The following is a 21733-nucleotide window of genomic DNA, read 5'->3' as shown; positions in this document are numbered from 1 at the left end:
TATGGCGGCCGAACCACGTGACATAGCAAAAAAGTGGAGAATTTGTCCCGAGATATTCACCGCCAGACAATGTGTGCAAAATTTGGGACCTGTATGTTGAACGGTGAAAAAGTTTCCTTGCTAACAAACTCTGTGAAAAAAAAATAATAATAATAAGAAAAAACAGAACGATTACAATAGGGATCCCGTTCCGGAAGAACGGGATCCCTAAAAAAACCGAACAATTACAAAAGGGATCCCGTTCGGGAGAACGGGATCCCTAATAAGAAAAAACAGAACGATTACAATAGGGATCCCGTTCGGGAGAACGGGATCCCTAAAAAACAGAACGATTACAATAGGGATCCCGTTCGGGAGAACGGGATCCCTAATAATAAGAAAAAACAGAACAATAACAATAGGGATCCCGTTCGGGAGAACGGGATCCCTAATAACTAGAATGGATCTGCGAATAGCAGATCCTAGGCCGGGATCCCGGATCGGATCGATGACGTTTTCAGCACCCAATAATACACGGTCCTTATCACAGAAAGTTTATACTTTTACGTATCAATCGGGCTGTGCCCGGTTTCTACCCACCATAATGCTGGCCGCCGTCGTATAAGTGAAATATTCTTGAGTACGGCGTAAAACACCAATCAAAAAAAAATAATAATCAAGTGTATTTCTCAGACATTTATACAGACATATTAAACTCTAAGTAATTCATGTTACTGACTCTTTTCAACTGTTTGTGCTTGATAGCATAATTTTTTATAAAATGATTTTGGCTTATAAATACGTAAAATGTCAGTTCCTTAGCGGATCAGACTGTCGATAAATGGAGATCGACCATTCTCTCTGATTATCCGACTTTGATAAGCAGATATGGCTTAGTATCCACAATTGAACACACAAGCCAAGTTTCATTAAATTCGGACAGGTGGTTCAAGTGGGCAGGCAAAAGTTGAATTGTTGTCTTGTCTATTATAAAACACAGTAAGTAGAAAAATTTCTTTGTAAAAAGTTAATAGAAGGATTTACTTTAATAGCATTATCTGAAAGTACAACTTATATAGAAGGTAACTTTGTGTGGATGTTTGGTGGCAACTGCGGAGGAAGAGGTGGGGGGTGGGGGGATTTGGTTTGCATTTGCTTTTCCGGCCTACATGGCAACTGCGAAGTGTCAGTCTATTTTTAGCGCATGACATCATTATATGTGACCAATGAACGTCGGCCAATCCCTCTTTCTGCTTGTTTTCAGCTAGCTGGTGAAAGATTTTGTGTATCGGTATTTCTTTTGCAAGTGTTCGACGAAAACAGAGTTTGCTGTTTCATTGGATTGACAGAGCATAGTGTAAGTTACTCTTACATGTTCTCACTTATTTGGAATTTTGCTGTTGGGGTAGAATTCATGTGTATTACCGATGAACTTAAAACGATACGGTACTGCTGATGTTGACTGGTATGCCGTGCGTGTGGTGCAACAACAACAGGCGTACATTACACCACATGCATTCGTCTCAAAACAGCCGTTACAGTCATTTACTAATACCCTCTAACGGTTTTTCTCAAAATTCAGAGAAAGACAAGCAGTTACATACTAACAACTATTTTGAGACAAAGTCCTGTTAGACTTGATTGTAAGTTACAGTGAATGTTCTTAGTAGCTTGGATTATTATCAAAAGCGATTTGCTGGTCTTCTAATAGACATACGGGTATTGATAGATAGAGTGGGTAGGGGTCATCAAAACTACAGTGGTAGTGTATGAGAACTCAAACCCAGGCCTCCCGTTTTTCCCCCGTCTTTTTGGACAAGCTTAGCTTAGAGCAACATACATTCACACGCTATTTCGGTAGATGATGGGTTACATTTCAGGGCAGTATCTTGAACAGAAGTGTCAATTAGAATGAACTGATCGATTAGATGTGCCTTTTCATTGCAGGAACATCACTTCGTTCGATTTCTTCTGTGGTTGCCATGTTTATCTGGTATCTATTTTCCTACATAATGCCATCAACTTGGTAGGGTTTACTGTCAAGGAGATAGCTCGTTTGGTTTTGCTAGTGCAGTTTTTAGTGGAGGCATAGATAGAGGGATGGTGATATGTAATGACAGTCGATTCAAGTTTGTGCTTATCCATGGTTACCGTTTAGCCATTTTCCCCTATAATGGTTTGCTATTAAGTATGGTCTCGTGTCCTCGCTACAAAGACAATTGTTTTGCTTGTTCTGTTTAGATTATTAGGTATAGTTTGGTGTTTATATGGGCTTGTCTCATGAATGTATTATAAAGGGTGGGCATTCTACATGCATGTTAGCCTATGGATTATTGTTACTAGTTTAATGCTGCTTGTTGCACTTGTTTGTTATACGCGTATCATGAGTTCACCTGACCTCTTGTTTTCATTTGCAGTGCAACATGCCACGGAAAAAGTACTGGAGAAAAACAAGATTCCATAAGGTAAGGTGGGCTCAATATATTATGTGCATAATATCATGTCTGTTTAGTTTTTACAAGCATTGGTACGTGAACTGAATTCTTATTAGTGATTATATTTGACAGTCTGCAGAAAAAGGGTGTATTTAACACTAATAAAAGGGACATTTTTATGTTTTAGGGAAAAATGGAGCTAAAGTTCAGGAATGTTCAACTCTTGTACTGACTGCATGATCATGGGGAAACAGGAGTTTACAAATGACATTGGATAGGGCTTGCATGGTTTTTAACTGCTGTTTTATGCTTACTACAATGCGGGTGGGTGGGTGTGGGGGGAGAAGGGGGGGGAATCATCAGATGCACCTAATTGGACCAAGATATCCCTTATACATGTACACTGGAACTGTTTTACTGTGGACTCTCACTGTGGACTCTCACTGTAACGATACAATAGTTAGACGGAGTTTTCTCCCAGTAAGTTATGCAGCACACCTGTAATAAATGGTGATATTTTCTAATCTGGGATATTATAAGACGGTGTTTCTTTGCAGAGATATGTTTTTTTCTTTACTCATGAAGATGTACTTGTTTGGTCATGGTCACAGATTGGTTATGGTCACAGATTGCAAATTAATTGCTGGTTGTCATAGTTTCTTCTGTTGAGAGACTATGCCTTAGATTTGGTACAAACAATCGGTAATGGCTAATCAAATCAAACTTAGCTATTCTTCCTGAATAAGCAAAATTATGACTTCTCAGAAAATACCACCCCCATTTTTGTACTGTTTACCGTTTTAAAAAAGCAGTAAAGTTTGTAAAAAGCTATAATTTGACACGAATTAATCATTCGTAATGAGCTCTGGAAGATAACATGTTATCTCTAAAATGGACACATCCATGAAATCCTGGACATCAGGAAACACGACTTGACATATGAACTTGTCAGCACTTTGAAGCTCACCTGCTGAAATCTGTGGCTGACATGGATGGGTGGGACTAACCATTCTGTCGCCCTGTTTTGGTTTGACTTTTTGAGCTGTGATGTGTTTGCATATCGAGAAATATGCTGACATTCACACTTTTTGCCTGAAACAGAACATAGCTCCAATATCCAGGATTTGTCCATATGAGTCCAGAAGGGATGAAATTGGACTGATCTTATTCTGTCTGTGACCAGATTTCTACAGATGTAATGACTCAAGAAACGTATTTATGACAATCCATTACTTTGATTAAGTATGGCGTGGAATAGACAATTTGACATTATCAGCATTACCTGTATCGTTTTCTCCATAAAATCTTTACCCATCTGAGTATTTTCCTGGATGGTTTATTGGTTAACAGCAATTCTAATGTGTAAACGTAGTTTTTAACATGGAAACCATAAGCAACAGCAGCGTGCTATGATTTTGTACACGGCGGATGGTCGTGGATTTCCCGCGGGTTCCACCCACCATAATGCTTACCGCTGTCGTATAAGTGAAATATTCTTGAGTACGTTGTAAGACACCAATCAGATAAATAAATAAATAAATTTAGTACAATGCACGGCAGAGCTTACAACAGACGCACATAAGTGTGTATGTCATATGGTATTGCATTACCAGTTTAACAAAAGCTGCCAGGTAATGGTGATGTGTATTGAAAGTTGTCTGCACTTTTTTTTTTATTACAAAAATGAAATAACACCTTCTGTGTTAAGGTAATTAAATATTGCAAAACTTCACTTTTTCTTGGCTTTACAGTTGTATTTGGGACTGTCTGTATTGATGTTTTGGATAAACTGGTAGCCTTTGTTACTCACAAGCAATACAAGTAAACTCCTCATATCAAACCGTGTGCCCAAAGCCTCAAATAATGGGGCAGCTCCCGCGCACAGCAAATTATGTAGACAATAATAGCATGGATGGCTGAAGTTCATTTCTTGATTGTATATCTTTCTTTTTAAGGAGACAAAAGGGGATGGAAACGTGTCAAAAAACAATGACAGTGACGAGTCTGGGACTGTTGTTTTTACAGAGATAAGTACAGTTTCTGGACATTTTCATCAAGGACATCCACAATTTATGCCAAACAGTGGAGCACAATGTGTGGCTAATAGTTGCTCAGCTATTCTGTATGATAAAGTAAAGCCAGTTTCTATGTGGACTAGTAATGATCTTGATGCTGTATTGATTTCTGGTGATGAATTGTACTCTAGTGTTAAACCTAATCTTCCTGCTGGTGAGACCCATTTGCTCATTTCAGACATTCCAGATGTGATGGACATGCACAATGGTACTTTCAGTATAAGGGCAGGTGAATCTTTGACAGGTTATGTACTTGGTATTGTTCATGCAGATCTGCAGTCTGATATTTTCATGCCACTGAGAGATGCTCTTGATAGAACACTATCTGTGTTTACTTCGTGCCTTATAACCTTCAATTCTTCTACATTTGCTATCATTAAACGAGACCAGTACTTATATGTCATTGATTCTCATTCCAGGAATGTAGAAGGTGTACAAGTTGTTGATGGGACTGCTGTAAGCATCAGATACACAGGTATAGAAGCGGTGTTTCAACACTGTACTCGTCTGGCTATTTCACTTAACACTGGTGAGTATGAACAGTTTGAGATTACTGGCATTGATGTAGTTACTCATGGGGATTGTGCTGATTCTGGTGATGTCATGCATGTACAGACTACATGGACATCTTCATCATTTAACCCACTGACAGACAAAGACCAAAGTCTAATGTGTAGGAAGCTAGAATTGCAGAAATTACCAGAACTTGATGCTCTTGGATCATCATCCTCCTTCCTTGGTCAACCATGCAGGACAAAGAAGATTAAAATGGATGGGAACTGTTTTTTTAGAGCATTGTCTTTTGCAATATCTGGCACAGAGGAGAACCATAGACGACTGCGACTATTAACAGTAAAACATCTTCTGGAAAACTCAAGGCTCTTCTCCCCATACCTTCGAGATGGATGTGTCACTGTAGAAAGATATGTACAGTCATCGAGGATGAAGTACTTACATACATGGGCCACTGAAGTAGAAATTCTTGCAGCGTCAGACATGCTCCAGACTGACATCTACACCTACAGTGAATCATGGTTGTTGTTTTCCAAGTCTCAGGCACGGGAGCAGATGAACAATTCAACTAGGGCTATTTATTTACATCATGTTTCAGGTTGTCATTATGATGTGGTTATTTGTGTAAAAAATCAGTCATTAGATCTTTGTACTGGAAATTGTTTACTGTGTAGTAACTACAGTACTGAAGGAATACAAAGCATAACACATGTGAAATGTGAGGAAGATGACAATATTGTCATAGGTGATGCAGTTAGTTCACGAAAAGACATCGGGAACAAATGCTTCCTTGGAAAAGAGTTGAAGAAGAAGATACATCGTGAACATATCCAGCAGAAAAGGCTCAAAACAGTGCATGACTGTACTGATGTGATGAAGAAGCCATCCGCAGAACTACAAAACACCAAGAAAGACCGAAACACATATGCTGCAAATGTGTCATACAGGAGACGTGTTTTGGCAGCTTATAAGGAGAAATATGCCAAACCAGAATACAGGGAATCGGCAATCCGACAGGGCAAGCAGAGATACAGTAGTGATGAATTGTACCAAAATAGGATAAAGGCGTACAGCAATGCGAAATATTTGTCGGACACCAGGCATAAACAGAAGGTCAAAGCATATAGCAAGGAGAGGTATTTGTCAGACACCAAACATAAGCAAAAGGTCAAAGCATACAGCAAGGAGAGATATTTATCAGATACCAAACATAAACAGAAGGTCAAAGCATACAGCAAGGAGAGATATTTATCAGACACCAGGCATAAACAGAAGGTGAAAGCGTACAGCAAGGAGAGGTACTTGTCAGACACCATTCATAAACAGAAGGTGAAAGCGTATAGCAAAGAGAAGTATTTGTCAGACTCCAGACATAAACAGAAGGTGAAAATGTACAGCAAGAGAAAGTATATGATGGACACCAGACACAAAGAGAAGGTGAAAATGTACAGCAAGACGAAGTATTTGGTGGACACCAGACACAAAGAGAAGGTGAAAATGTACAGCAAGAGAAAGTATATGATGGACACCAGACACAAAGAGAAGGTGAAAATGTACAGCAAGAGGAAGTATTTGATGGACACCAGACACAAAGAGAAGGTGAAAACGTACAGCAAGAGGAAGTATATGGATGACGAGTTTAGGAAAAACAAGCAATCACAGCTGAAGAAAAAGTATTCAGAATCAAAGTCATACAGGAAAGATGTAATGAATAGACAGTTGGAACGCAGACGACAGAGGATAGCAGACCTTTCTTGTATTGATACAGTAACATCTGTTTTTCAACACTTAATAAGTGATTCACCACACCACATATGTGCAGTTTGCCATCGTCGTTTTTTCAGAGGACAGGTTGTTATATGTAAAAGGGAATCTTACTCACAAATAGGTCAAGTGGCTGGAAAACTTGCTGCCAAATGTATATCAACAAGATACGTCCACACATGCTCTTCAGATTGCAATGTTCCCTGTATTATTTATCTATCTCCGTATTCCAAGCTCTGGATTTGTTACACATGCCATAGGAAGATCAGATCAGGCATTTTACCAGCTGAAGCATCTGTTAACAGTCTACAGGTAGAACATGTCCCGTATGAATTGTCTTGTTTGAACCAACTAGAGCAACATTTAATAGCAAAACATATTCCCTTTGCTAAGGTGGCAGCCCTTCCTAGAGGTGGTCAGAGAAGTGTCCATGGTCCAGTTGTTTGTGTGCCATCCAACATTGACACAACAATTTCCTCTCTCCCACGACCAGAGTCAGATGATCAGCTGATAAGGGTAAAACTCAAGCGAAAATTATCATATAAAGGGCATTATAGGTATCAATTTGTAAACACGGCGCAAATTGAAAAGGCACTCGAATATTTGAAAGAAAATAACCCACACTATCAGGATGTTAATTTCAACAACAATTGGGTTAACAACTTGTCCTCTTCATCAGCAGGAGATGACAAAGAGAGTGATAATGATAGTCTACCAGATTTATGCGATCATGAACAACCTGGCAGTAATGAGGGCAAAAAGGCTGATCTGGGAAATGATGTTGAATACCTCGACTCAAGCCATACAGGAGATCAGGGGCTGATGATAGACAGTTGTTTGCAACCAGTTGACATAGGACAAGAAATACTTGATCAGTTCGCAGATAATGTACTTTGTTTAGCACCGAGTGAAGGCAATGATCCAATTAGACTTCTGATGAATGAAGAAAATGAAGCAAAGGCATTCCCTGTCTTGTTCCCTAAAGGATCACCGACATACTACGACAAAAGAGAAAAGAAAATAACTGTTTCACGCTATCTGAATACCAGGCTGATGCATGCAGACTCCAGATTTGCCAAAAGTACTGAGTATATATTTTATGCTCAGTATCTTTCAGAAGTTCAGCAGGTACTTTCAACTGTCTCTATTGCACTGAGGAAAAGTCGTCAACCAGACACTGAACAAACGATAAATAAACTCACTGATTATGACTCCTTGAGAGAAATCCTAAAGACTGACTCTGGATTCAAGTTCTTAAAGCCAATCCGAGGAACCCCAGCATACTGGCAATCTGCACAGAAGGATTTATTTGCTATGCTGAGACAACTTGGCATTCCAACGTGGTTTTGTTCATTTTCTGCTGCAGATATGAGATGGTCTGAGTTTATTCAAGCACTGCTGGTGGAAGAAGGCCGTGACATTGACATTACTGATATGGACTGGTCAGCTAAATGTGAATTGATCAGAGAGAACCCTGTTATGGCAGCACGGATGTTTGAACATCGATTTCAGTGCTTTTTGAAGGAATTTCTGCTGTCCCCTGCAAACCCTGTTGGGAAGATAATAGACTACTTTTACAGGGTAGAGTTTCAACACCGTGGATCACCACATACTCATTGTTTATTTTGGGTTGAAAACGCTCCCAAACTTGACCATAACTCGGATGAAGAGGTGACTGCCTTCATTGACAAGTATGTGACATGTGAAATGCCACCATCAGATGATGAAGTGCTTCAAGAGATCGTGTCCTCTGTACAGAAGCATAGTAGCCTTCATTCAAAGAGCTGTCGGAAAAAAGGTACGAACTGCAGGTTTAACTTTCCAAGACCACCAAGTAAGTGCACATTCATCTCTAGGCCAAGCTCTTCAGATGTTCACAACAATGATTGTAATGAAGCATCGATAGAAAGGGAAATGAATTGTGAAGAAGCTAAGCGAATCCTTGAAGCGTTGTGGGAGGCTCTCTCAAATCAAGAACATGCTTTTGGAAACACAGAAGATTTGTTCAGTGCTGTTGGAATAAACCAAGATCAGTTTCAGGAAGCATACACGATGCTGTCAAAGAGGGCCAGTGTTGTGCTCAGACGTGGCATGGATGATGTATGGTTGAATCAGTATAATCCTGACCTTCTGCGCGCATGGAATGGGAATATGGATATTCAGTTTGTGCTCGATGCTTACTCTTGCATTGTTTACATTATATCATATATTTCTAAGTCAGAAAGAGAAATGGGTCTTCTTCTGGAACAGGCAAGAAAGGAAACTTTGAATGGCAATGAAGACACTAAACAGGCATTGAAGAAACTTGGAGCAGTGTATCTTCAGAGTAGGGAAGTAAGTGCTCAAGAGGCCGTGTTTCGAGTCTGTAACCTGCACTTGAAGGAATGTTCAAGATTTGTTCAGTTTATTCCTGTTGGTGACGCCATAAAGATGAGTCTGCCCCTGAACGTGATCCAAAACAAGCTCAGTGGTGGTGATTTAAATGTAGATGATATGTGGATGACAAGCATAATTGACCGTTACAAGAACAGACCAGATAGTGATGAATTTGAAGCTATGTGCTTGGCAACATTTTGCTCCGAATTCCGAGTTCTGTCCAAGTCAGAGAAAATTTCAAGTAAAGCTCAAAATGAGGGATTGGTACATAAACTGAGGAGTAACATGGGGTACATTCGAAGAAGAACACGAACCAAACCAGCTGTGGTAAGATATCCAAGGTTTTCACCAGAGAATCAATCAGAGAAATATTTCCAGAGCATTTTACAACTGTTTTTGCCATACAGAACAGACTCGCAGCTGAAACCTGATGGGTTTAATTCATTTGAATGCTTTTTTGAGACCGGTGCTATAAGTTTGCTGAATAACACTAGTGTTGAGCTTGTCAAGGATATAGTTAACAGAAACAAGGCATCATTTGAAACAGATGCTGATCAAGTCACCAGAGCAGCGGAAATCCTTGAAATGGGTGGACACTTAGAAGATGCATGGGCACAGATGTATCCTGAAACTGAAGCAGAAAGGATTTCTTGTTTTGAAGAAATTGTAGAGCTTGACGACATCCCTTGTGAGGCAAAAGACATACCAGATTTAGTACAGAATCAGAAGTCTGATTACACTATTGAGCCCCAACAGGGAGTTCTGTCTGGGAGTGAGGCAAAAGATCTTCTGCGATCACTGAATGAACGACAACTGGAGGTCTTCTACAAAGTTCGAAAGTGGTGTTTAGAAAAACTCCGTGATCTGGACACAGAACCTTTCTATCTTTTCATCACAGGAGGTGCAGGAACTGGCAAAACCCATTTGATTAGGTCTTTGCATTTTGAAGCCAACAGGCTTTTAGCACGGTGTTTGTCAAAGCCAGATGACACATCGATTTTAATAACAGCTCCGACAGGTGTTGCAGCTTTTAACATTAGTGCTTCAACCATTCACAGTACGTTTGGTATTCCTGTAGATGTAAAATTACCCTATCAGCCATTGGGAGAGGAAAAACTAAACACGTTACGTTTAAAGTATAACAGCCTTCAAATTTTAATTATAGATGAAATCTCTATGGTGGATCATAAGTTACTTGCTTACATCCATGGAAGGTTACGACAGATCAAGCAGTGTAAAGATTACTCTCCATTTGGAAAAGTGTCTGTGATTGCTGTTGGAGATTTCTATCAATTGCCACCAGTAAAAGGGAAGCCTTTATACAAAGACAACATTGGATTTAATCTCTGGTCTGAGTTCAAAATAGTGGAACTAACTGAAGTGATGAGACAGAAAGATCAAAGATTTGCAAATATGTTAAACCGTCTTCGTATCCGTAAAAAGACTGAGAGAATCACAGCTTCAGATATTTGTATGTTGACTGAGCACGAGACCGGAGAAGAAGAAGGTGATATTCATATATTTGCAACAAATCAACAAGTTACAGAATTCAATCTCTCTAAATTGTCTCAAAGTGAAGAGGAAATTATTGCTTTTGATGCTGAAGACTTTGAGAAGGATCAAAGGACTGGAAAACTTAAGAAAAGAGACAATCAGTTCATAAGTACGGTGTATTCTAATTTGCCCAGAAAACTGTCTTTAACAGTAGGAGCACGAGTGTTACTTATGAAAAATATTGATGTTTCTGATGGTCTTGTGAATGGAGTCTTTGGCACAGTCTCGCATATACCATGTCCTGCGAGAGATGATGTACCAAATGTGATTTATGTTGTATTTGACAGTGACAGAGTTGGTACTAAGATGAGGAGAGAAAGTCAAATGCCTGATTGTGTACCATCCAGCAGTACACCAATTCACCGGGTAGAAGATAGAGTGAGTGCACGTGGTGGAATCAGAAGACAGTTTCCTCTGAAGTTAAGTTATGCTTGTACTGTACACAAGCTACAAGGTGTCACTCTTGACAGAGCAGTTGTTTCCCTGGACAAAATATTTGCTGCAGGCCAAGCTTATGTGGCATTAAGTCGTGTGAGATCACTGGAGGGGTTGACCATTCAGGATTTCAAAGAGTCTGTTATTTATTGTAATGATAGTATTACTGAAGCACTCTTGTCCATGTCGCCTTTCCTGAACTTCACATCTGAACACAACAATGACCAAGAAGCTGGTTTCGTGGAATTCAAGTTTATTCTTCATAATGTACAAGGATTAAGATCTCATATTCATGACATCAAAGGGGACAAAAGATTTACAACATCACATGCGATCTGTATTACAGAAACTTGGCTGTCTTCTGATGAATCAAGAGAAGGACAGTACTTAGAGGGATTCACATTTAACCATAAGACGAGATTTCAAAGCTATGATCAAAGCAATCCGTTGTTCAAGGAGTTAAAACAACAAGCTCATGGAGGGGTTGGCATTTTCCACAAATCTAATATAAAATGTGAAATGTTGGATCTCGCTATTCCTAACCTGGAGAGTATAGCATTCTACTTTAATGATCCAAACTTTGCTGTCATTGTCATTTACAGGCCATTGTCTTATAGTCTTCCTATTTTCATACAAAATATAGATAAACTATTGAAAAAACTGGCGAATCTTCCATATGGTTGTGCAATAGTTGGAGATTTCAATGAGAACATATTGAAGTCGAATGTCATTTCAAAACTGTTTGCCTCTTACCATTTTCAGCAGCTTGTGAAAGAACCAACCACAGAAAACGGGACACTGATTGATCATGTTTATGTCAGACATGTCCATTTGAAAACAGTCAAAGTCATCCCAACTTATTTTAGCTACCACGATGCCATTATGTCCATATTATAAGAAGAGCAGGTAAATGATAGGTAAAATATGGACCTTAATGATGACTTGTTTTGCTGACAACGGGCCTACCGATTGACCTGAAAATTCAGAAACTCCATGTTGCACAAAGGCTACATACTTTATGAATATTGTATTCTGTAACAAAGCAGTAATGGCTATGCTGCAATTGTATTCTGGTGCTAAAGTGATATATGGATGTCCAACTTCTGGCTATACTACACGTAGAGCAATAGTTTGAATACTGTCCTTCCATGCTATACTCAGAATAAAGCAGTACACAGCTATCATACTGCCTGCCTATACTCACTGAAGCTGAACACTACCCTATTCTACTACCCATGTGTACTATCTAAAGCAGTACCGGCTATCGTACTATCTGGCTATACTGAAACTAAAGCAGTACCGGCTATCGTACTGCCTGGCTATACTGAAACAAAAGCAGTACCGGCTATCGTACTATCTGGCTATACTGAAACTAAAGCAGTACCGGCTATCGTACTGTCTGGCTATACTGAAACTGTACCACTACCGGCTATCATACTATCTGGCTATACTGAAACTAAAGCAGTACCGGCTATTGTACTGTCTGGCTATACTGAAACTATACCACTACCGGCTATCATACTATCTGGCTATACTGAAACTAAAGCAGTACCGGCTATTGTACTACCTGACTTTACTGAAACTAAAACAGTACTGGCTATCGTACTGTCTGGCTATACTGAAACTAAAGCAGTACCGGCTATCGTACTATCTGGCTATACTGAAACTAAAGCAGTACCGGCTATCGTACTATCTGGCTATACTGAAACTAAAGCAGTACCGGCTATCGTACTGTCTGGCTATACTGAAACTAAAGCAGTACCGGCTATTGTACTATCTGGCTATACTGAAACTAAAGCAGTACCGGCTATCATACTGCCTGACTATACTGGAACTAAAGCAGTACCGGCTATCGTACTATCTGGCTATACTGAAACTAAAGCAGTACCGGCTATCGTACTGCCTGGCTATACTGAAACAAAAGCAGTACCGGCTATCGTACTATCTGGCTATACTGAAACTAAACCAGTACCGGCTATTGTACTGTCTGGCTATACTGAAACTATACCACTACCGGCTATCATACTATCTGGCTATACTGAAACTAAACCAGCACTGGCTATCGTACTATCTGGCTATACTGAAACTAAAGCAGTACCGGCTATTGTACTGTCTGGCTATACTGAAACCAAACCAGTACCGGCTATCGTACTGCCTGACTTTACTGAAACTAAACCAGTACCGGCTATCGTACTGCCTGACTTTACTGAAACTAAACCAGTACCGGCTATTGTACTGTCTGGCTATACTAAAACTAAACCAGTACCGGCTATCGTACTGCCTTGCTATACTGAAACTAAACCAGTACCAGCTATTGTACTATCTGGCTATACTGAAACTAAAGCAGTACTGGCTATCGTACTGCTTGACTTTACTGAAACTAAACCAGTAACGGCTATTGTACTGTTTGGCTATACTAAAAACTAAACCAGTACTGGCTATCATACTATCTGGCTATACTGAAACTAAACCAGTACCGGCTATTGTACTGTCTGGCTATACTGAAACTAAAGCAGTACCGGCTATCGTACTGCCTGACTTTACTGAAACTAAACCAGTACCGGCTATTGTACTGTTTGGCTATACTAAAAACTAAACCAGTACCGGCTATCGTACTGTCTGGCTATACTGAAAATAAAGCAGTACCGGCTATCGTACTGCCTGGCTATACCGAAACTAAAGCAGTACCGGCTATCGTACTGTCTGGCTATACTGAAACTAACGCAGTACCGGCTATCATACTGCCTGGCTATACTGAAACAAAAACAGTACCGGCTATCGTACTATCTGGCTATACTGAAACTAAAGCAGTACCGGCTATCGTACTCCCTGGCTATACCGAAAGTAAAGCAGTACCGGCTATTGTACTGCCTGACTTTACTGAAACTAAACCAGTACCGGCTATTGTACTGTCTGGCTATACTGAAACTAAAGCAGTACCGGCTGTCGTACTGCCTGGCTATACTGAAACTAAAGCAGTACTGGCTATCATACTGCTTGACTTTACTGAAACTAAACCAGTACCGGCTATTGTACTGTTTGGCTATACTAAAAACTAAACCAGTACCGGCTATCGTACTATCTGGCTATACTGAAACTAAAGCACTACCGGCTATTGTACTGTCTGGCTATACTGAAACTAAAGCAGTACCGGCTGTCGTACTGCCTGACTTTACTGAAACCAAACCAATACCGGCTATTGTACTGTTTGGCTATACTGAAACTAAAACAGTACCGGCTATTGTACTGTCTGCCTATACTGAAACTATACCACTACCGGCTATCATACTATCTGGCTATACTGAAACTAAAGCAGTACCGGCTATTGTACTATCTGGCTATACTGAAACTAAAGCAGTACCGGCTATCATACTGCCTGACTATACTGGAACTAAAGCAGTACCGGCTATCGTACTATCTGGCTATACTGAAACTAAAGCAGTACCGGCTATTGTACTGTCTGGCTATACTGAAACCAAACCAGTACCGGCTATCGTACTGCCTGACTTTACTGAAACTAAAGCAGTACCGGCTATCGTACTGCCTGACTTTACTGAAACTAAACCAGTACCGGCTATTGTACTGTCTGGCTATACTGAAACTAAACCAGTACCGGCTATCGTACTGCCTTGCTATACTGAAACTAAACCAGTACCAGCTATTGTACTATCTGGCTATACTGAAACTAAAGCAGTACTGGCTATCGTACTGCTTGACTTTACTGAAACTAAACCAGTACCGGCTATTGTACTGTTTGGCTATACTAAAAACTAAAGCAGTACCGGCTATCGTACTGTCTGGCTATACTGAAACTAAAGCAGTACCGGCTATCGTACTGCCTGGCTATACCGAAACTAAAGCAGTACCGGCTATCGTACTGTCTGGCTATACTGAAACTAACGCAGTACCGGCTATTGTACTGTCTGGCTATACTGAAACTAAAGCAGTACCGGCTTTCGTACTGCCTGACTTTACTGAAACTAAACCAGTACCGGCTATTGTACTGTTTGGCTATACTAAAAACTAAAGCAGTACCGGCTATCGTACTGTCTGGCTATACTGAAACTAAAGCAGTACCGACTATCGTACTGTCTGGCTATACTGAAACTAAAGCAGTACCGGCTATCGTACTGCATGAATTTACTGAAACTAAACCAGTAACGGCTATCGTACTGTTTGGCTATACTAAAAACTAAAGCAGTACCGGCTATCGTACTGCTTGACTTTACTGAAACTAAACCAGTAACGGCTATTGTACTGTTTGGCTATACTAAAAACTAAACCAGTACTGGCTATCATACTATCTGGCTATACTGAAACTAAACCAGTACCGGCTATTGTACTGTCTGGCTATACTGAAACTAAAGCAGTACCGGCTATTGTACTGCCTGACTTTACTGAAACTAAACCAGTACCGGCTATTGTACTGTTTGGCTATACTAAAAACTAAAGCAGTACCGGCTATCGTACTGTCCGGCTATACTGAAAATAAAGCAGTACCGGCTATCGTACTGCCTGGCTATACCGAAACTAAAGCAGTACCGGCTATCGTACTGTCTGGCTATACTGAAACTAACGCAGTACCGGCTATTGTACTGTCTGGCTATACTGAAACTAAAGCAGTACCGGCTTTCGTACTGCCTGACTTTACTGAAACTAAACCAGTACCGGCTATTGTACTGTTTGGCTATACTGAAAATAAAGCAGTACCGGCTATCGTACTGCCTGGCTATACCGAAACTAAAGCAGTACTGGCTATCATACTGTCTGGCTATACAGAGACTAAAGCAGTACCGGCTATCGTACTGCATGGCTATACTGAAACTAAAGCAGTACCGGCTATCGTACTGTCTGACTTTACTGAAACTAAACCAGTACCGGCTATCGTACTGTCTGACTTTACTGAAACTAAAGCAGTACCGGCTATCGTATTGCCTGGATTTACTGAAACTAAAGCAATACCGGCTATCGTACTATCTGGTTATACTGAAACAGTACCGGCTATTGTACTGCCTGGCTATAGTGAAAGTGAAACAGTACTGCATATCGTAGTGCCTGACTTGACTGAAACAGTACCGCATATCGTACTGCCTGACTTGACTGAAACAGTACCGGCTATTGTACTGCTTGGCTATTCTGAAACTGAAGCAATACCAGCTATTGTACTGCCTGCCTCTACTGAAACTAAGGCAGTACCGGCTATCGTGCTACTTGACTATACTGAAACTGAAGCAGTACCAGCTATTGTACTGCCTGCCTTTACTGAAGCTAAAGCAGTACCGGCTAACGTGCTGCCTGACTTGACTGAAACAATACCAGCTATCATACTGCTTGGCCATATTGAAACTAAAGTAGTACCGGCTATCGTACTGCCTGGCTATACTGAAACTAAAGCATTACCGGCTATCATACTGCCTGGCTTTACTGAAACTAAAGCAGTACCGGCTATTGTACTATCTGGTTATACTGAAACTAAACCAGTACCGGCTATCGTACTGCCTGACTTTACTGAAACTAAAGCAGTACCTTCTATCGTACTGCCTGACTTCACTGAAACTAAACCAGTACCGGCTATCGTACTGCCTGACTTTACTGAAACTAAACCAGTACCGGCTGTTGTACTGTCTGGCTATACTGAAACTAAAGCAGTACCGGCTATTGTACTGTCTGGCTATACTGAAACTAAAACTGTACCGGCTATCGTACTGGCTGGCTATACTGAAACTAAACCAGTACCAGCTATTGTACTGTCTGGCTATACTGAAACTAAAGCAGTACCGGCTATCGTACTGCCTGACTTTACTGAAACTAAACCAGCACCGGCTGTTGTACTGACTGGCTTTCCTGAAACTAAAGCAGTACTGACTATTGTACTGTCTGGCTATACTGAAACTAAAGCAGTACTGGCTATCGTTCTGTCTGGCTATACTGAAACTAAAGCATTACCGGCTATCATACTGCCTGGCTTTACTGAAACTAAAGCAGTACCGGCTATCGTACTGCCTGACTTTACTGAAACTAAACCAGTACCGGCTATTGTACTGTCTGGCTATACTGAAACTAAAGCAGTACCGGCTATCGTACTGCCTGACTTTACTGAAACTAAAGCAGTACCGGCTATCGTACTGCCTGACTTTACTGAAACTAAACCAGTACCGGCTATTGTACTGTCTGGCTATACTGAAACTAAAGCAGTACCGGCTATCGTACTGCCTGACTTTACTGAAACTAAAGCAGTACCGGCTATTGTACTGTTTGGCTATACTGAAACTAAACCAGTACCGGCTATTGTACTGCCTGGCTTTACTGAAACTGAAGCAGTACCGGCTATCATACTGCCTGACTTTACTGAAACTGAAGATGTACCGGATATTGTACTGCCTGGCTATACTGAAACTAAAGCAGTACTGGCTGTGGTACTGCATGGCTTTACTGAAACTGAAACAGTACCAGCTATCGTACTGCCAGACTTTACTGAAACTGAAGCAATTCAGGTTATTGTACTGCCTGGCTATACAGAAACTAAAGCTGTACCGGCTGTTGTACTGCCTGGCTATACTGAAACTAAAGCAGTACTGGCTATTGTATTGCCTGGCTTCACTGAAACTGAAGATGTACCGGATATTATACTGCCTGGCTATACTGAAACTAAAGCAGTACCAGCTGTCGTACTGCCTGGCTATACTGAAACTGAAACAGTACTGGCTATCGTACTGCCTGACTTTACTGAAACAGTATCGGCTATTGTACTGCTTGGCTATACCTAAGCTAAAGCAATACTGGCTATTGTACCGCCTGGCTATACTTAAAGTGAAACTAAAAGCAGTGCCAGCTATCGTTCTGCCTGGCTGTACTGAAAGGGAAGCAGTACCAGATATTGTAGTGCCTACCTATTCTAAAACTAATACAGTACCGGCTATTGTACTGCCGGCTTATATTACAAGTAAAGTAGTACCGGCTATTGTAATGGGTGGCTATGCTAAAATGAAAGCATTACAGGTTATTTTAAAGTAGTACCAAATATATTACTGCTTGGCCATATTGAACTTGAGGCATTAAACTGACGGAATACAGGCTATTGTGCTGCCTGGAGCAAATGCATTACTGACTATCATACTGCCTGAATCCCAAGCAGTGTGGGCCAGTGTGCTGTAACTAAAGGTAAGTATCTTTGTAGGAAATATTATCATTCATATGAACCAGTGTCGCTCAATAAGTCAGCCCCCTAAAGATATTTGGAGATCGCTTTGTCCAATGACTGAAATGATGTTCTAAACATTACATCGAACACAAATTACTCACTCATTCAGTCATCCTCAAAAAAAAAGAACCCACTTAAAAACCGTTAAAATGGGAAAAAACTTTTGTACATAGCTTAATCGGGTAATGTACATAGTTGTGTTTAGTGTACTTGATTTGTTCTTTTACAGGAGCTTAGGTCATGGAAATCTCAGTAATTGTTGGCACTGGAGCTTGTGGGAGAAAAAAACTTTTGATATCTGCAACTGCAACTTCCTGTGAAGTGAATCCCAGAAATTCAGTGCTTATCGATGCAGCTCAAATTGTATCCCAGTTGTCTTCTAGTTAATGTAAGTATGTCGTGTATGTAGTTTAAAATGTTTATGACATCTTCCTCTTTGGTATTTGACATGCTAATTTACACTTGTAATGTTATGCTCGGACTATAACATATTACGCTCACTAGCCATTAGGTGTAAACACATGCCTCTGACGGGGCCTCTTTAACATTAGATTTGATGGGAGATCAGATTATGAAAGAATTTTAGATTGATTAATTCATCTCTGCTGATTATTGTGTTGAAAATAAACCTATGTTTCCTAAATTTATTTCTACAGCCAACCCATTTAAAACGTTGGTCAGAAAGAAAGAAATTAATGACAGAATTTTGTGCATAACAGGCACTTCAGTGATCAATTTCTGAGGGTCTTGGTGGCAAGGTGGACGATTATGGCAGAAACATGCTATTGGACATCATTTGTTGGACACCTCCTGCAGTCCACCGCAGTATAATACAAGTGAGAAGTTATCAGTGACTTGCCACTATTCCTGTAAAACTACTGGATAAATCTTCGTTCAAAATCTTAATCTCGTGAATGAATTTGTGATCTGGAACTTTCATGTAATATAAATGAATGTCTCAAAACCAGCTTTGATTAACCCCATTACATGTAACTTAAAAGACAGGAGAAAATATATATTAGCTAAAATAACACACGTGCAAAGGCAGAGTAGATATATCCAGGTACAGCTGTAACAGTCTTATGAATAGAATATTGTGGGCGTTAAGATGACTTCAGGGAATCGCTTGTTTATAAAGCTAGTTCATCAGACTGAAAGTCTCTTAAAGTGACACTGTGTTTGATTGAATTGTCTTCACTGGTTTCATGTTAATGTTAAAATATGACTATTTTCAGGTGCTCTCCTCCTCTCACCATTACCACTCTGCGTTTATCTTCGGATAGACACTGGCGGCTCAGGACCTTATGGAATGGACCAGTATATCCCGCAAAAATGGAACAAAATGGCAGCAAAGAACTCAAAAGTCGTATATGCCATCTTAAGTCAGTATCACTGTGGGTGATGGAGAGTAACACTTCCATCTAAACAAATGTTACCTCTAGAACACTAATACTGCGAAGAACTTGCGCATGTGGTTTCTTTTTATGACAACTTGACAAATCTATCTTATATGGTTAGATCTGCTGAGAAGGATGGTAAAATGTTAGGTGTGCTGGGAAGCATAATTCGTGTGGCAAATCAAGAAAATCGCCAGATCACAGAAGCTATCGGCTGGCTGGAAAGTTGAAGATACAACATCTAGATTGAATTAAATGATGACCTATAACAGCTACAGAAAACTTTCGCTATTTCTAATTCAGGTATTAACCATTCCGGATGTGAGCCACGTGTAACAAGCCCTTTATGATAGTAACATTTATTGGTGGTAACACCTGAATGAACTGTCTTGTAGATACTTCACTAACTGTACCGTAACACCATCATGTATGCGAAACTGAAACTGTAATTCAAAATTGAGGTAATATATATATTCGCCTTACATACCACAAATCTCTGTGAGTTCAACTCCAGCTTATGCTATCTTCTTCTCTGTTTGTAAGTGGAAAGCTCTGGCTATAAGTGGAAAGGTCCGACAGCAACCTGCAGAAGGTCGTGGGTTTCCCTAGAGCCCGGTTTCCTCCCACCATAATGCTGGCTGCCGTCGTATAAGTGAAATATTCTTTAGCACGGCGTAAACACCAATCGAATAAGTAAATAAAGACATACCCCAAAGTATGGACATCTCTGATTTTTGTAAGTACAATTACAGTGGATTTTTTTAGTCGCTCTGGCGGGCAACCAAGGCGTTCAACTCTGGTTCACCCCTCTCACCATGGTTGCCACCCACTTTTTGTGACATTTTGGTATATGATCATTTAACGTACAGTACAATAAAATGCAATGACATAAAAAATATCTGATAAAAGTGATTTTGTGATTGGTGCTGAAATGGTTAAATACGTTTTGATCCATCAGTTATGTTGCCTTTGAATACCCTTTTGAAAAGTATGAAACTAAATTTTTAGGCAGCCATATTCATTTTCATTGATGTACGGATTGGGTGACAGCCAAATTACATTTTTGTGAACAGAATTTTTCGGACATGTATTTTTTGACCAAATTCAAAGCACGGTCGATTCATGAATGAAATGTACACTTTATCCGAATATAGCCGACATATTTCCTGGATGATACAGAAGACGGCTTATATCGTATATGTAGTAGCAGATTAGTCAAGTATGTTTTGTACGGTATATTCGACCGTGAATGTAATATTTGATGTTATATTTTGTTGTTCTGTGAGACGACACTGTAGGATGAATTAAGTTTTGTAACAGAAGATATAAACCAAGAGAAAGGTCGTTATTGAGCGATTATACAGTACGAAGCATTTTAATTTTTATCATGTACTGTGAAGAGTTCTTTTCCGTCGAGCCTCAGTAAGCGTCATTTTCATTTAGCTTGTTTATGTACGATTGGTATAACTGTGTTATGGCAAAGTAAATCCAAAGGGCAGAACTCTTAATCAGTGATTGTTTCTCCCAAGGAAAGTTCGACCATGGAAAGACTGCACTTTTGAGGACATGCATGCAATCCTGGCTTTCCCGCCGAGCGAGTCACGCGGGCGCTCAAATGCGACTTCACCCTTACGGGGTCGTCTCACATTTTCGAATGGTCATTTATCTATTTCAATTCTGTCGATTTTCTAACCGTTCACGGGTCCCCCACCCCCACTCCTTTTTTTCGGCACTAGTTGTGCTATATATGTAACTTTACCTGAATAAAGAAAATGTACTTTTCACTTTGGTGTTATTCAGTTGCTGTATATTTTCAACAATCCCCACCAAGTAAACAGTTTACTTTCTTGACTAGCATTAACACACACACATATATACTGGAAAATATTTCGATTTCTACACAGCACAGTGACAGAGGCTTGTGCGGTTAGGTTAAATAAAGTGTGTACAAACAATACATGTACTTTCAATTTGTGCCCACATTATCAAACATATATGGACCGC

General features: G+C 40.1%; 1 long non-coding RNA gene across 4 annotated transcripts; it reads left to right on the top strand.

The window, feature by feature from the left end:
- Positions 1 to 1220: 1220 nt before the first annotated feature.
- Positions 1221 to 21439, top strand: LOC135480161 (uncharacterized). 4 transcript variants are annotated; one of them, XR_010445911.1, is made up of 8 exons: positions 1221 to 1336; positions 2397 to 2444; positions 4370 to 5018; positions 10984 to 11614; positions 11894 to 12037; positions 18562 to 18720; positions 19052 to 19168; positions 19568 to 21439. It is a non-coding gene; the product is annotated as an uncharacterized LOC135480161 (long non-coding RNA). The 4 variants fall into 4 exon arrangements; XR_010445912.1 differs by lacking the exon at positions 10984 to 11614 and having other exon boundaries at positions 11897 to 12037; XR_010445910.1 differs by lacking the exon at positions 10984 to 11614.
- Positions 21440 to 21733: the final 294 nt, after the last annotated feature.

This window comes from Liolophura sinensis, chromosome 13 (genome assembly GCF_032854445.1).
Source record: "Liolophura sinensis isolate JHLJ2023 chromosome 13, CUHK_Ljap_v2, whole genome shotgun sequence".
Classification (NCBI taxonomy): Eukaryota; Metazoa; Mollusca; class Polyplacophora; order Chitonida; family Chitonidae; genus Liolophura; species Liolophura sinensis.
Note: the sequence above shows the minus strand (reverse complement) of the source record. Positions and strands in the feature narration are given on the sequence as shown.